This window comes from Coenobita brevimanus, chromosome 23, assembly GCF_032717465.1.
Source record: "Coenobita brevimanus isolate Jiangsu-jjx chromosome 23, ASM3271746v2, whole genome shotgun sequence".
NCBI classification, from domain to species: Eukaryota; Metazoa; Arthropoda; class Malacostraca; order Decapoda; family Coenobitidae; genus Coenobita; species Coenobita brevimanus.
In genome coordinates, this window is record NC_136976.1 from 54,881,435 (window position 1) to 54,897,486 (window position 16,052).

The window sequence follows — 16,052 nt, forward strand, 5'->3', positions numbered from 1 at the left end:
TCATGCTACACACAGTCACATTAGTTATGGTAATCATACATTTCTTACATTATTCTCCTTACATTACATGATACGATTTACACTGGGCTCGCACGGTACACGTGATCACAGTGTGCAAATCGCATATTACTTGAATGACCAAAAATCATAACCATAAAACTTCGATTGTGCAAGTTTAGCCCACAATACGCGAGACAGAGGCAAGGAGTGGCCCAAAACAGTTATTTTCCCAGACTACGCGACCCCCCTCTCCACACAACGTGCCCATGGTGACTTAGAGGCTCATGGGGAAGGTGCTCAAGAGGAGTCTACAGTAAGATTTCACCAATAACAACAATAACATTTTCAGCAATAAGCTAGAAGAGATACCGAGTTCTATAATAATGTTTGGATTCACTTAAATAATGGTTATTTCACGAATACCAAGTTGTTATACTGCAAATATGTCAATAACAAGATGAGAAAAGAAACAGACAAACAAGAAGAGATGAAGGAAATTGCTGAAAATGTGAGCAGTGGCGAGATGGAGGATCCTCCCCTCACCATCTCCCTTGACTCTCCCGCTGCCATCCCCTCCACCTCCACAGCCCCATCTAACTCGCTTCGCCTGTTATATCTGCAACCCCCACCATAATGACTCTTGGTGCATTCTGGAAGAAATACAATATTCGACAGGCTGTAAATTTCTTTGTCAAAGCCTGGAATAATACAACACTGGCAACCGTGAAACACGCGTGGTGCAGCGGCTGGTGCAGTGGGGACACTCTAAATGTGTTGCCGCGCCTCGAAACTCCTGCTGTTAATGTCAGTCAGGCCTGTCATCTACTGTTTTTAAGGTGACTGACTATATTTTTGTTATTTTAGCTGAATCAGTAGTAAATGTCTTTAAAATTTTCCCTTTATTATATCTCTAAGGTTAAAAAAATATTAAGGTCTGATGGGGTCCCGCCCATATGTTATTTTTTTACCATGTGATTATGTATTCACAGCACGCGAAATCACAGTGCATGAGGTCATGGACCGCCCATCCACTAGCACACTGTGCAAGTAGCCCACTGTACTTCTATTTGCTTACATTTACTTATACGAAGTATTCCATCCATCCATCATCTAATCCTATGTTGCCCCATAAGCAGCATAGGAACCTAGGACTAGGCAAGTTGGTCCTGACATTTAAGATGACAGTGACCAGCATCATTCATCCCTGAGTGGCAATACGTGAGCAATAAACCCCAACCACCCCTTGGATATAAACCTACACAGGCTTAATCTGACTGGAGAATCTTAATTACCCACTAAACCAAGAGGCACCATAATTTGGTTATATGGTTACCACCCAGCAAAGCAAATGGTTTCCTGGTGTACAGGAAACCACTTGGCTTGTCATTCAGTATAGAGTTACCCATAGGCAGAAGGAAGAGGAAAGAATGAAAGAAAGGAAGACAGAAGAAGGAGTGTAAAGTCACCTGTATGCAGAATAAAAAGGAATGAACGAAGGAAAGAAAGACAGATGAGGAAGGATGGAAGAGAGGAAAGGGCAGACACCCAAAGCAGCACTACATTGAGCGAGTGGCTGGTGAATGCCCTCACCTACCACTACTTACTTTCATTATAATAACCGAGACAAAATGGAGAGGTGAGACTGTGAAAGAATGGGTGTACAGACGGGGTATATGTGCGAGAGTAGGTGAAAATAAGACGGCAAATGAAGGAGTGCGTACTGTTGTGTGCAAGAGATAGAAGGAGATTATAAGAGAGTATGGATCCGTCGGCTCAAGGACTGTGTGGGAAAGATTGAAAGTTGGACTTCAAATGAGGGCGATTGTGTGTATATACGCAAACACAAGATCGTGCAAGCAGAGTGAAAGAAGAGTTCTGGACAAATGTGGAAGCATGCATGGAAAAGTTTGAAAGGAATGAGTGTTTTTGATTGGAGATATGAAGAGAAAAGTATGGAATGTGAAGGTGGATGGAGTAGTTGGAGAAAGGCATGTGCCTGCAGAAGTGGATAAGAATGGCAGTGCTCGAGTGGACATTTATGCAGCGAAGGGGTTGGTGAGAGCCAATATCCTCTTTAGACACAAAATGATCTACAGGTATATGTGGCGAGTGATGAGAAGGGTTGGTGGTCAACTGAATGAGCGAAAAGCAAAGACTGATTATGTGTGTGTGGATGACAGAATGGAAAGGTGTGTAATGGATGCAAGAGCATACAGAGATTAGGGGAGTGGACTTTCTGACCGCTGCATTATGGTGGTGAAAGTCAAGGTTCAAATGAAATGGAGGAGGAGGAGGAGAAGCGAAGGACATGAGGAAGTAGTCCATATAAGGAGGGTAGAAAGGTTGCAAGAGGATGGAAAAAAGGCAGAATATAAGAATGGAGGAGTGAGTGGGTAAATATGGTTTGGAGCAGATGGGAGACATGGAAGGTGTGTGCAAGATATTCACAGAAGAAATCTATGCAGAATGTGAGGTGGTGTGTGGGGTGAAGAGAAAACTAAAGGGGGTGCAAGGAACAGCATGGTGGAATGAAGAGGTGAGGCAGGCTGTGGCACAAAAGAAGAAAGTGTATAGTAAGTGGATGAAAAATGGGTGTGGAGGAAGTTGAGAAACAGAAGAGTTACATGTGGAGAGGAAGAGAGAGGGGAAAAGATTAGTAAGAAAGAGTAAGAAGAGAATGGATGAAGAATTTGGAAGGAACTGACTGTAAATTGGAGGGGATGTAAGAAAATGTTCTGGAAAATGGTAGAGAGAGTCAGACAGGGTGATAAAGAGGTAAGTCAGGGAGTGAAAGATAAAAATGGCAGATTGCTTGTGGAGAAGGATGAAAAAGTGAGCGGATGAAGAGAACACGTCGAGGAATTGTTAACATAGAGAATGAGAGTAATGCGAGTATAAGTGCCTGGTGAATGGCTGGGAGAAGGAGGGAGGTGAGATGAGGGGAAGAAATCAGTAGGATAGAAGTAACGGAAGTAATGAAGAAAGTCAAAATAGGGAAAGCCCCAGGAACTGATGGAGTGAGTTGTAAAATGAAGAAACATGGGGGAGAGATAGTAGCACAATGGATATGGAAGATCTGCAGATTGGCCTGGGAGGAAGGTAGAGTCCCAGAGTACTGGAAGTCAGGTATAATTACTCCCCTGTACAAAGGAAAAGGGAAAAGGAGGTACAAAGGAAGGCAAACAGCAACAGACCTTATGGTCCTTCCGAGGCTGCTTGTTACACAGTAGACTATGACTACAAGATCAAATTCTACATGCTGAAGGATAAGTATAGTAAAGCAAGAAGGCTCCCCCCACCTCCAAATCCTCCAGTTAAAACTGGCAAGAAAAAGTGAGAAAAACCACCATGCAGCATGGAAAAACTGACATGGAAATTTTTTAGGAAAGACTGAAAGGAAACGTTACATTCTATAATACTTTATCTATAAGCTACCAGTTTGAATAACCTGAAAGGGAAAGTAGTGAAGTAAAATGAATAATCAAATACAGGTAATAAATAACTAAGGCATGGCATGTATGGGTACGTTGAGTTAACAGGGTGTCTGTAGACAGTGTGGAAATTGCACAGTGCACAGTATGGATGTTCAGGGGTGGTGTGGTAGCCTTGCCTGGCACTTTTAAGGTAGGAAGCAGTCAATCAGGCCCCAGCTCTGTTCACTCCACTGAGACAAGGAACTTTCCCATGCAGGACAAGTACACAAGTTTCCTTCTGAAGCAGTGACCGCTGGTACATTAAAAAATTCCTGATGATGGTCACTTCACTAACAGGGACCCTCAGTGATACAAAACCCATCACAGGTCGAAAGTAGGAGTTGTGACCGTTAATTCAGGGCTATCTGTGCATATCCTAGTCTGTGCTTATATGATATTTGCATTTAATAAATTGATCCGGGCTCTGAGGAAAAAAAAAAAAAAAAAGCTATATATATATATATATATATATATATATATATATATACACACACACACACACGAGTGTTTTATTCTGGAGTAAACATATTATCCTGGGGGTTAGACAACAGCTACTTATCCAAGTAACCTTTAAAGGTTAGTACTGTATCATAGTTTACTAAACTGGAGGGCAATTTGTTCCATATATTTACAACTCTGTTATAGAAGAAATGCATAGTTTCTTGCGACTAGAATTGTTTGCCAATTATCTTGTGATATTTACCTCTAGTATAATTTGAGTGATCAACTGTGAAGTATTTATCAACAGCCATGTTATCGTGCCCCCTGAATATTTTAAATACTTGAATTAAATCTCCTCGTAATCTGCATTTAGTTAGGATTAAGAGATTCAGGGCTTCTAAATGCTCCTCGTTTTGTTTGTTTCTCAAGCTAGGTAACATTTTGGTTACCCGATGTTGTACTCTTTCAGGTTTCTCTATATCTTTTTTGTAGTAAGGTGACCAGAACTGGACACAATACTCTAAATGTGGGCAAACTAGAATTTTATGTAAGGTGAGAATGATATTATTGGATTTATATTCGAACGCTCTACCAATGAATCTGATTAATTTGTTGGCTTTCTTAACAGCCTCTGTACACTGTTTGCTTGACTTAAGATTATTTGTTATAATAATTCTTAAGTCTTTTTCATGACTGACATTAGCTAATTGAATGTTATTCATGGTGCAACTGGCTTCTTCATTTCTATTTCCAATGTTTAACAATTGGCATTTACAATTATTAAAGTCCATCTGCCAGGTATGGGCCCAATTAAACTGTCAATCGAGGTCACTCTGTACTGCCTGCCTCTGTAAAGATATCGCTGCTCTGTTATCAATTTTAGTACAGTAAAACCTCGATATAAAGGGCTTCAATAGACTGGAATTCGTTTTTATCGGACTTGAGGAGATACTGGACTAAATTCCTACATATCGGAAAAAGTCCAATAAAGCCAGAAGCAGTCCGGACTGCCTGACCACTTCAGCTATGTTCGCCACAATAAGGTAAATAAAAGACATGTTCATCAGTGTACAGTACAGTATTATTATATATATTATACCCTTTGATTAATGTAGTGTAGTTATAACACAGTACAGTACCACAATAGTAGTCAAAACAGTTTAAAAACTGTTCATGCTATCTGAACTAATGTCTGATATATAGGAAAAAGTCCGGATTAGCAGGGGGAAGTCTGGATGTCGCTTTTATCGGTTTCAAATTTTTCGAAATGGTTTGGGCCCCAATTAGTCCGTTATAATGAGGTCTTACTGTATCAGCAAATTTGGTTGTTTAATAAATTAAATCCTCACCTATCGTGTACAATACTCGTCAGAAGTATTCAGCGTTGTCCGCCAGGCGCACAATACTTATGGCCCAAAAAGAATCACCCATTTTGGGGGGTAAGAATTGAGCCACAAGTTTGAGCTCCGAGCATGACGTCACGGTAGCCTGAGGCCTTCCGACGCGCTGGTTGGTTCCCGCCTCAGTCGCCCACGGGCTGCCTGAGAGAGAGGAACTCCACCGAGTGTCCCTCTCAAATTGCGCCATTTTTTACCGAGTGTCCCACAGTGTTTTGGCCTTCAAAACTTTGTTATGGCACCTACCCGTGAACTATCGAGTGAAATCATATCCCAGATCATTGCTCTAAAGGAGGCAGGCCACCAGACAAAGGAAATTAGTGAATTAGTTGGTGTGGTACGATCGACAGTGCATCGTTGGTGTGCGCGGTTTCGGGAGGAAAACAGTGGTGAAGTTCCCACAAAGAAACCGAGGTCTGGTAGGCCTAGGAAAACTTCCCCAAGGTCTGTTAATGTTTTAAAACGTGCAGTGGAGTTTAATCCTCGTGTGAGTGCAAGGAAAATTAAGGAGAGCAACTCGGAAGTGTTTGGTGAGGTGTCAGTGAGAACAGTGTCTCGTAGGGTGCATGAGCTTGGTTACACAAGTCACAGGCCTGTGAAAAAGCCTCTTCTCACCAAGAGCCAGAGAATTCGTAGGCTTGCCTTTGCTAATAAATATCTAACCTGGGGTGAGGAGCAATGGTTGTCAGTGTTGTGGTCTGATGAGGCAACGTTTACTGTTACCTGTAACAGAGGAGCACGTGTGTATCGACGCAAAGGTAGTGACCCACTTGACCCACGGTATGTAGAAAGCACAGTTAAACATCCTGATTCACTCATGGTATGGGGTTGTTTCTCAGGGAAGGGTTTGCGGAAGCTTGTTGTACTTCCCAAGAACCTCAGAGTGAATCAGGATGTTTACCTGGAGCTTCTGTGTGATCATTTACCAGACTCCTTCGAGCTAACAGGTGCACGAGTGTTTCAACAGGACGGTGCACCTGCTCACAAGGCCAAATCGGTCACCAATTGGCTTCGTGACTGCGAGGTATCATTCATGACAGACTGGCCAGGAAATAGCCCAGACCTCAACCCGATTGAAAACCTCTGGTACCTCGTAAAGGAGAGTCTCCAAGGGAAAGACGTGAGCTCTCTGCCTAAGTTGGAAGCCGCCATTCGTGACTCCTGGAACAAAGTACCCCTCCAGCACCTCAGGAGCCTCGCCCTTTCACTTCCAAGACGTCTCAGGTCCGTGAAGAAACGTAAAGGCTACCCTACGAAGCACTAAAGGTAAATAAAATGCATTATTTATATGTTTTTTCAATGCTGAAAGGTTTGTTTCTCAGGAGGGACGCAGGGCGCTCCATACTTCTGACGAGCACTGTATATTAAAAACAAAATAAGACCGAGTACTGAGCCATGTGGCACACTACTAGTAACATCTTTCCTGTCTGATTCTTTACCATTTATTACGACCCTCTGTTTACGTTCTGTAAGCTAATTATCGATCAACCCAAGCACATTCCCTCTGAACCCATGCACATTCAATTTCTGAAGTAATCTTTTATGGGGAACTATATCAAATGCTTTTTGAAAATTGAGATATACAATGTCAACAGATCTGGTTTCATCATGTATATGAACATATTATAGAAGAAAACCATGAGATTCATGAGGAAAGAGCGATTGTTTCGAAAACCATGTTGTGAATCTTTGATAAGCTTATTTATTTCTAAGTGCTTAACAAATATATCTCTGAGAATAGTTTCCAACAGCTTGCAAACCACTGAAGTTTAACTCATTGGTTGATAATTTCCTGGCTGCAATTTGTTGCTCTTTTTGAATATCAGAGTTTCATTTGCTAGTTTCCATTCACGAGGCACCTTACTGTTTCTTCTATCTATCTATAGCCCGACGCCCTAATCCCGCAAAGGGTGGCCGCAGACAAAATGCCTCCAAGTCGCTCTGTCACCCACCATTTGACTACCCTCCCCCCAACTCACCCCCCCCTCCCTCATAGACATCTCAACTCCATACCTCCACCTCATCCTCGGTCTACCCCTCCCTCTCCCTCCCTCCACCTCACCTACATACACCGTCTTAGTCAGTCTTTCATTCTCCATTTTCTTCACATGTCCAAACCATCTCAGTGTATTTCTCTTAATCTTCTCAACCACATCCACATCCACCCCACAACGTTCCTTCACTTCTTCATTCATCAACCTGTCCCTCCACTTCACTCCACATGCTCCTCTCAAGTAACTCATTTCCACTGCTCTCACTCTTGACTTGTTCCCCTCTTGCAAGGTCCACGCCTCGCTTTCATAAGTCAGGGTAGGGATCACAATACTATCATGCAGTGACTTCTTAACTTCCATACTGACCTCCCTATTTCTCATCACTGCTTTCAGTGTACCACCAACCTTCCTTCCCTGCTGTACCCTTTCACGCACTTCATCCCCCAAAGTTCCATCCTTACACATCACACTACCCAAGTACTTGAATACACTCACATTCTCCATATTCTCACCATCCAACCTCACTGCACACTCTGTGACTTCACTCCTCTCAAACACCAAAACTTTACTTTTGTTTACATTAACCTTCAGATTCCTCCTCCAACATACTGTCCCAAATTCATTCACCAAACCTTGCAACTCCCACTCATCTTCACTCAACAATACCGTATCATCAGCAAACAGCAACACCAGAAGCTTCCAAATCTCACCCTCATTCATTAGAGCCACCCCTACATCCACTGCCCTACCTTGCACCTCCTTTACAACCTCATCCATGTATATATTAAACAGCCATGGAGACATCACACAACCCTGTTTCAGTCCCACACTGAGATCAAAGAACTCACTCAGCTCACCATCCACTCGCACCGTAGCCCTAGCTCCCTCGTACATACTCTTCACAGCACTCAACAATTTCCCCTCCACTCCATATATTCTTAATACCTTCCACATACCTTGCCTATCTATTCTGTCATAAGCTTTCTCCAAGTCCATGAAGGCAGCATACACTTTCCTTCCCTTCTCTAGATACTTCTCCACTAAACATCTTAGAACAAATATCTGATCTACACACCCTTTCCCTTCATAAATCCCCCTTGTTCTTCTCCAACTAGCTCCTCTGTCATATGCCTAACCCTATCAATGAGTATTCTACCATATATTTTACCAGTCACACTAAGAAGGCAAATACCCCTATGGTTACTGTTTCTTAATGTGTGTTAATCATTGGGGTATTTGTCTTCTTAGTGTAACAGAAAAGTACTGTATATGCTAGGATACTTATTGACAGGGTTAGGGAAACACCAGAGGAATTAGTTGGAGAACAGGAAGGTTTTAGGAAGGAAAGAGGCTGTTTAGATCAGATATTCATTCGTAGGTCTTTAGTGGAAAAGTTTCTAGAGAAGGGAAAGAAGTTGTATGCGGCCTTCATGGATTTGGAGAAAGCATAAGACTGGGTGGATAGATAAGAAATGTGGAAAGTATTAAGAATATATGTAGTAAATGGGAAGAATATACGGAGTAAATTGGAAAATGTTGAATGCCGTGAAGATGTAATATGAGGGGGCTAAAGCTGCAGTGCGCGTGGATAGTGAAATGCATGAAAATTTCTATTTGAATGTTGGACTGAAACAGCGACATGTCATGTCCCCATGGCTGTTCAATCTGTATAAGGATGGGGATATAAAAGAGGTACAAGGTAGGGGAGTTTAAAATGGAGCAACCCTAATGAGAGAGGGCAGAATTTGGAAAACTCACTGTACTGTTGTCTCAGATGATACTGTGCTGTTAAGTGAAGATGAAGGGGAACTTCAAGGCTTGGTGAATGAGTTTGGGAGAGTGTGTATGAAATGGAATCTAAAGGTGAATGTAGGGAAGGGAATAGTTATGGCCTTCCTGAGAAATGAAACCACTGAATGTAGAGAGAGGCTGGATGGGGATGAAATCAAAAATATGAGTGCACATAAGTACACCCAAGCCCCATTATCTGGCACATCGATAACTAGTGCTTCGCTAGACTGAACACAAAAAACAGGGGAACATTCTCATAATCCGAACAATTAGAATGTCCATCGCCTTGCTAGTCTGACATCTCGCCACTCCCCAGGTTTGAAACGAGGCCCTCTTGGTTCTCCCTCGATTCCCTCTCTTCTCCCCCCCCTCCCCCCATCCCTCCTCATGGCCCAATACACTCAGAGAGAGAGAGAGAGAGAGAGAGAGAGAGAGAGTGCATGAGTAACAGAGACTGGGAGGAGGGGGGGGTAGCAGTGCAATTTGGTTTTGTTGTCTCCTTCCCTGTCCCCCCATCCCCACACCCCCATTTGTCTCCCTCTCCCATCCCTGCTTGTCTCCCTCCCAATCCCCCCACCCTCCCCCACCCCTGCTTGGTGCACTACCAGCTGCCTGCCTCACTGTTTAGTTGCCCTGAAGCATCTAAACACTACATGTCCCACAACCCTACCCTCCTGCATGTGGTTTGATGTGCCATACTTTAGCAATCGTATTGTTTATGAGGATTCAAACATTTCCTATGGTGTTTCTGTGTCAGTCTCTATTGATTAAGGTATGTGAGAGTATAGGTTTCAGTTTTGAATGCATCTCTGGCTTTTCTTCTGTATCTTATGGGGAAAACTGCTTTGATATCTGACATACTTGCTAACCAAACACTCCCACTGGTACACAACAGTGCCGGATATCAGGGTATGGGTGTACTTGGGTTGTGTGATGAGTAAGGAAGGAAATTTAGAGGATGAAGTACTTGAAAGGGTACAACAAAGAAGAATGGTTGCTGGTTCTTTGAAAGCAGTGATAAGGAACAGGGAAGGGAGCATGGAAGTAAAAAAGTTGCTGCATGACAGTAATGTGATACCATCCTTATTGTATGGAAGTGATGCTCGGACCTTGTTGAAATGACACACTTCAAGAGTGACAGCAGTGGAAATGAGTTATATGAAAGGAGCATGTGGAGGTATGTGGCAAGACACGCTGACAAATGAGGAAGTGAAGGAGCGTTGTGGTATGGATGTGGATGTGTCAAAAAGTTTTAGGAGAATACAATGAGGAGGTTTGGTCATGTGGAGAGGATGGAGAGACTAACAATGAGAGAGTATGCGAGTGATGTGGAGGGGGCGGGAGGGAGGAGGAGGCCAAGGATGAGATGGAGGGATGGAGAGGTATATGAGCTAGGAGGTGTGAGCTAGAAGCAGGGCTGTGAAATGGTGTTGTACAGGGTGACATGGAGATGATTTGTTTGTGGCCACCACTTATGGGAATGAGGCATCTGGCAATTGATAGATAAACAGACTTTCATTATACTGTATACACTATTTTATGCATCACTATCAGTTGGTTCTTCGCTTGGAAGTTCTCCAACTTCGAATGGAAGTCAGGAGTAAGCACAAAATTTTTGGCAGTGCTGTGACCCAGATTTGCATCAGATGGTTATTTTCAGATACTGTCTGTAGCTGATGTGGATAGATAGTCCATTTGGTGTGGAATGAGTGGATACATGGAATACCTGTTGCGTGGAAACGCAACCTGGTGTATGTAATGTGGCCGCAGTCAAAACTATGATGATGGGAAGTTGGGGTTTTGTGCTAATTTTACATATTTTCACATTCACTTTTTTTTTTTTTTACATTGGTATCAGACATGGGAGGGGAGGAAGGGTGTCTGTCATCCCATTTTTCTATCACACACTATGAGCAGACCCAAATACTTTCGCGCAAATGTGCAAAAACTGTGTCCGTATATATACAGACTCAGCATTTTGGGCCACTGTAAGCTACTCCGTATATATACGAGACTCAGCATTTTGGGCCACTAAAGGTCTGTCCATACAGTAGGCCCTCATTTATCCGGACATGCAGTATTCGGACGTTTCATATCTTGAGGCTGGACCTTGGCTCTATTAAACCATTATCCAAATTTACTTGCTATTATCCAGATGTAAAAGTCCATGAGAACTTCCGCCGGCCAGCCAACATGTTCAAACGCTCGTTATCGTGGCCGCTGGGCTCGAACCATGAGCGAGAAGTTGGCCGTAACCCACAACCAGAGCTAAAATATTCATCCGCCCCTGTACTGAATGGTCAAAGTCGTGCACTCATCTGATGACTTCCAACGAACCTCCAGCACCAAGTAATATGACTGTAACCCACACGCGGTGTCAAAACGTCTGTACGCATCCCCACCCAGTGTTCAAAGTTGCACAGCCACCGGGCTAAGTCTTTCCTAACTGTCCCTGGGACTGTAACACAGACTGCAAGCCATGAGTACATGCTCGGTGACAGCGGCCATCTGCCTCTCTACCAAATGTCGAAAGTCCCCCGGTCACCATGAGTTGTATTTTTGCATGGCCACTCAGAGTCTAACAGACAGCAAGCCATTAGTAAATGTACAGTAAAAGGGCCTGTCCACCTCGTGACAGGAGGAGGAGAATCCTGCCCACAGCCTCATTTCTTCCCCCCATTCCGTCCCTCCTCCATACCCTTCCGGCTCCCCCCTTAGTCCCACTGATTTCTTAGTGTTCAGAATTATATTGCCTACTGCAGTGTGTGTTTTGATGTCTAAAACCAACAAAAAGACCGAAGAACACTGCCAAAATTAGGAGGGGTACTGTACATATAGGTTGGGTATGGGTACAGTAGAGGATATTGCTCCGTATCCAGACACTGCCCGTATCCGGTCATGCCTTCGGCTCTATTATGATGGATAATCAAGGGATTACTGAGTATGGCAGGATACTTATTAACAGAGTTAGGGAAATAACACAGGAATCAGTTGAAGGAGAGGGAGGATTTAGGAAGGGAAGAGGTAGTGTAGACCAGATATTCATCCTTAGGTCTTTAGTGGAAAGTTTCTAGAGACAGGGAAGAAGTTGTATGCAGCCTTCATGGATTTGGAGAAAGCATATGAGAGTAGACAGACAAGCAATGTGGAAAACATTAAGAATATAGGGAGTACAGTATATGGGAAGATGTTGAATGCTGTGAGGAGTATGTATGAGGATGCAAAGGCTGCAGCGCGTGAGGATGGTGAACTGTGTAAAGTTTTCTCTCTGAATGTTGGATTGAGACAGGGATGTGTCATGTCTCCATGGCTATTTAATCTGTACATGGATGGGGTTATAAGTGATACTAGGTAGGGAAGTGGATGTTGGAGCTGTCCTAATGAAAGAGGGCAGTGTTTGGAAACTTCAAGTACTGTTGTTTGGAGATGGTACCGTACTGTTAAGCGAAGACGAAGGGGAACTCCATGGCTTCGTGAATGAGTTTGGAAGTGTGTTTAAGAAATGGAATCTAATGGTGAATGTAGGAAAGAGAAAAGTTATGGTCTTCGAGAGAAATGAAGTCACTGAACGTACAGTATGGATGGATGATGAGCATATGAAAAATATGAGTGCATCTAAGTATTTCAGTTGTGTGATGAGTATGGATGAAGTTTGGATGATGAAGTGCTTGAAAGGGTACAACAGGGAAGAAAAGTTGCTGGTTTTATGAAAGCAGTGATAAGAAATAGGGAAGTGAGCATGGAAGTAAAATATTTGCTGCATGACAGTATTGTGATACCACCTCAATCATATAGAAGCGAAGCTTGGACCTTGTCGGAAGAACACAAGTCACGAGTGAGAGCAGTGGAAATGAGTTATATGAGAGGAGTATATAGAGTTAGATGGAGAGACAGATTGACATATGAAGAAGTGAAGGAGCATTGTGGTATGGATGTGGATGTGACAGAAAGCGTTAGGAGAAATACACTGAGGTGGTTTGGTCATGTGGAGAGGATGGAATGTGAGAGACTAATGAGAAGTGTGTGTGCGAGTGAGGTGGAAGGGGGAGAGGGAGCAGAAGGCCAAGGATGAGATGGAGGAATGAAGTGGAGAGGTACAGTGGGCTCGCATAGTACGCGAGAGATTGGGCGGAGCACGCGCTCGCGCACTGGGAATTCGCGTACTAGGAATACATAATCTTATGGGAATAATTACATATGGGCGGTACCCCCTCATACCTGGACATTTTTTGGCCCTTAGAGACATAATAAAGGTCATATGTTTCAGACATTGTACTAAAGCTATAGCTACAATAACAAAAATATGGATAGTCACCTTAACAACAGTAGACAACAGGCCTGATGACCTTAAATAACAGGGGTTCCGAGGCGCGGCAACACTTACAGCGCCGCACTCCCCACCGCACCAACACTTCCCTCCACAGACTCCTCTTGATCACCTTCCCCAGGAGCATCCAAGTCACTCGCTTCGGCCATAAACCCTTCAAAGTCGAATGCTGACACTTCTGACATTGCATCCTCTTCATCCTCAACAGGATCAGGAGCAGACGATGTCGATGGTTCCGCTATTTCACCAACTTGAGCCCGCTGTTTGTAGCTTGTTATGAGCGTCTGTCTTCTCCTGTTTATTTCTTCCATGTGCCTGTCTGTGTAGAAACGGAAGAGTTTGTCGATACCAACCAGAAGTTCCTCCATTCTTAGGCTGCTCACTTCCTGTGCCTTCACCTCTTCCTTGAGCTTATCCACGGCAGCAAGGATCTTGCTAATGTTTGACATACACAGCTCAGTCCTCCCTTCCATCACACTAGGCTGCTCAACTTGACTCTGTCTGGCGTTGGGCTCGGTGTCAGCCTCGTCTATCTGTTGCAACACTTCCTCGGGAGGCTGTTCCTCAGTAGCAGTGTGCACTTCTTGTATGTCCGCCAATGTAACGTCCTCGAAACCTGGTACAGCTTGTGCTGCTGTCAATGTTGCTGCCTCAGCATCGGCCAGTGGTTGAATGGCCATCTCCTGGGTGATGCACAAGTGAGGCACGAGCATTCGCCATGCATGGTTCACCGTTGCAGGTGTAATCTGGTGCCAGGCTTGAAGGAGAAATTCAACTGCGTCCTTCACCGTAAAGTTACGCCAAAATGCCTCAACAGTCATGGCATCTGTGGTAGGTCGGGATAGAGGTGCTGGTGGAGATGGAATGGGAGCAGACGCCTCATCAAGGTCTTCGTCGTGATCTTCTTGTAGGGCATGAAGCTCCTCTTGTATGTCGGTCTTCCTGCGTAGGTAGTCGTACACTTCCTTATGGTAGAAATGCTTCACTGTGGTGATTCGTTCTTGATCGAGTGGCTGCAATAGTGACTTGTGCGGGGCGGCAGAAACACAACACGACAATCCTTGTGAAGATCTTCCACGTATGGAGGGTGACTTAGTGCGTTACCAAGCACAAGGAGCATCTTAAATGGAATGCCCAGTACCCGACACTTGGCTCTCGCATCAGGGACACACTGCCTCGTTAACCCCTTAACCGCGGGGTGTCACTTTCGTGACGCTAGGGAGCAAGGGATCATACCGCGGGGCGTCGCTTTTGTGATTCTGTGTTATTTTGAATTCACCCGGGCTTTCAAGTGGGGGCTTGTATCATCTATCAGTACTGACAATGTCGAACACTAGTCAGCACTCCTAATCTCATCTGTACTCCCATCCATTGTTGACAATTTAGCCATTTCTCCCCGTTCTTGACTCCCCTCCCTACCCCCCCTCCATTACCCTATGCTCTCGCCTGCCCGGCCATGCTACGCTAAGTAAATCTTCCCTGGAATTTTTCACTGATTTCATCCATTGAAATAAGCCCTATGTCGTATTCTTATACCAAATAATATATACAAGAAAGAAATCAGGTAAGTGAGAGTGCCATACACCTGGAATTGGCTAATTATCACCTGACAACACCTCACGTGCACTCGTTCGCTAATTTTCGCTGTTTTTTTCCCCTTGAAATATGCCGTATAATCTATTTTCATAATAAATATACATGTAAGGAGAGAAGGGAGAAGCCTAAGTGATATTTACATTCACCTGGAACTACCTAATTTATAATGTATTGTCTAGATTTCCTGCCAATCATATCAGTGCTACACAAAGCTGTTTCAAGATTTAACATTGGTAGCTCTGATTATATATCTCCTAAGTAGGCCTCTAATCTATTTTCGTAATAAATATACATGTAAGGAGGGAAGGGAGAATATTTACATTCACCTGGAACTACCAAATTTATAATATATTGTCTAGATTTCCTGCCAATCATATCAGTGCTAGACTTAGCTGTTTCAAGAAGTAATATTGGTAACTCTGAATAACCCCTAAAGCAGGCCTCTAGGCTGCCCCTGCGTTATCAGTGTACTCTCATCTTCCGAAGTGAGAGGACGTATGTTTCATCTTGCTGACTTCAAGGCCTTTTTTCACCCCCATGCAAATGGCTCTGTGACCTTTACCCCCTACTAAACCTCGTGTGGAAAGAGGTAAAGGGCTGACAATTGATAAAAGAGTGACTACGATCTTTCTATTGAGTAAAACAGTGCAAGTGGAATTGTAAATAATGTGTAAATAATGTGTAAACAGCAAGTGAAAGTAATGAATGTAAATATACGTGAACAATGGAAAATAGTTTTATAAGTTATTTCAAGTGACAGTGCACAACACAGTGTAAATAAAATAGAAATGTAAATAACGTAAATAAAATAGAGAACGTAAATAGAAATGTAAATGAGTAGTATTATAAGAATACGAGTATATACCCTAGGAGTAATGAAAGTGAAAGTTTCACTCTAGCATGTCTGAATGCTATGAGTTATGAGAGTGAAGATGAAAGTGACATTCACTCTCAATGCCAGTATACAGGACGAGAAAGTGAATGCTACGTATTTTACTGAAAGAAATTGAATCCCTACAGTGACAATAAACTA

At 43.4% G+C, this 16,052-nt stretch overlaps 1 protein-coding gene across 1 annotated transcript in view; it reads right to left on the reverse strand.

Moving 5' to 3' along the window:
* The window catches only part of LOC145392978 (DNA damage-regulated autophagy modulator protein 2), a 75,035-nt gene that overhangs the window by 858 nt on the left and 58,125 nt on the right, over positions 1-16,052 (reverse strand). The window lies entirely within an intron of this gene.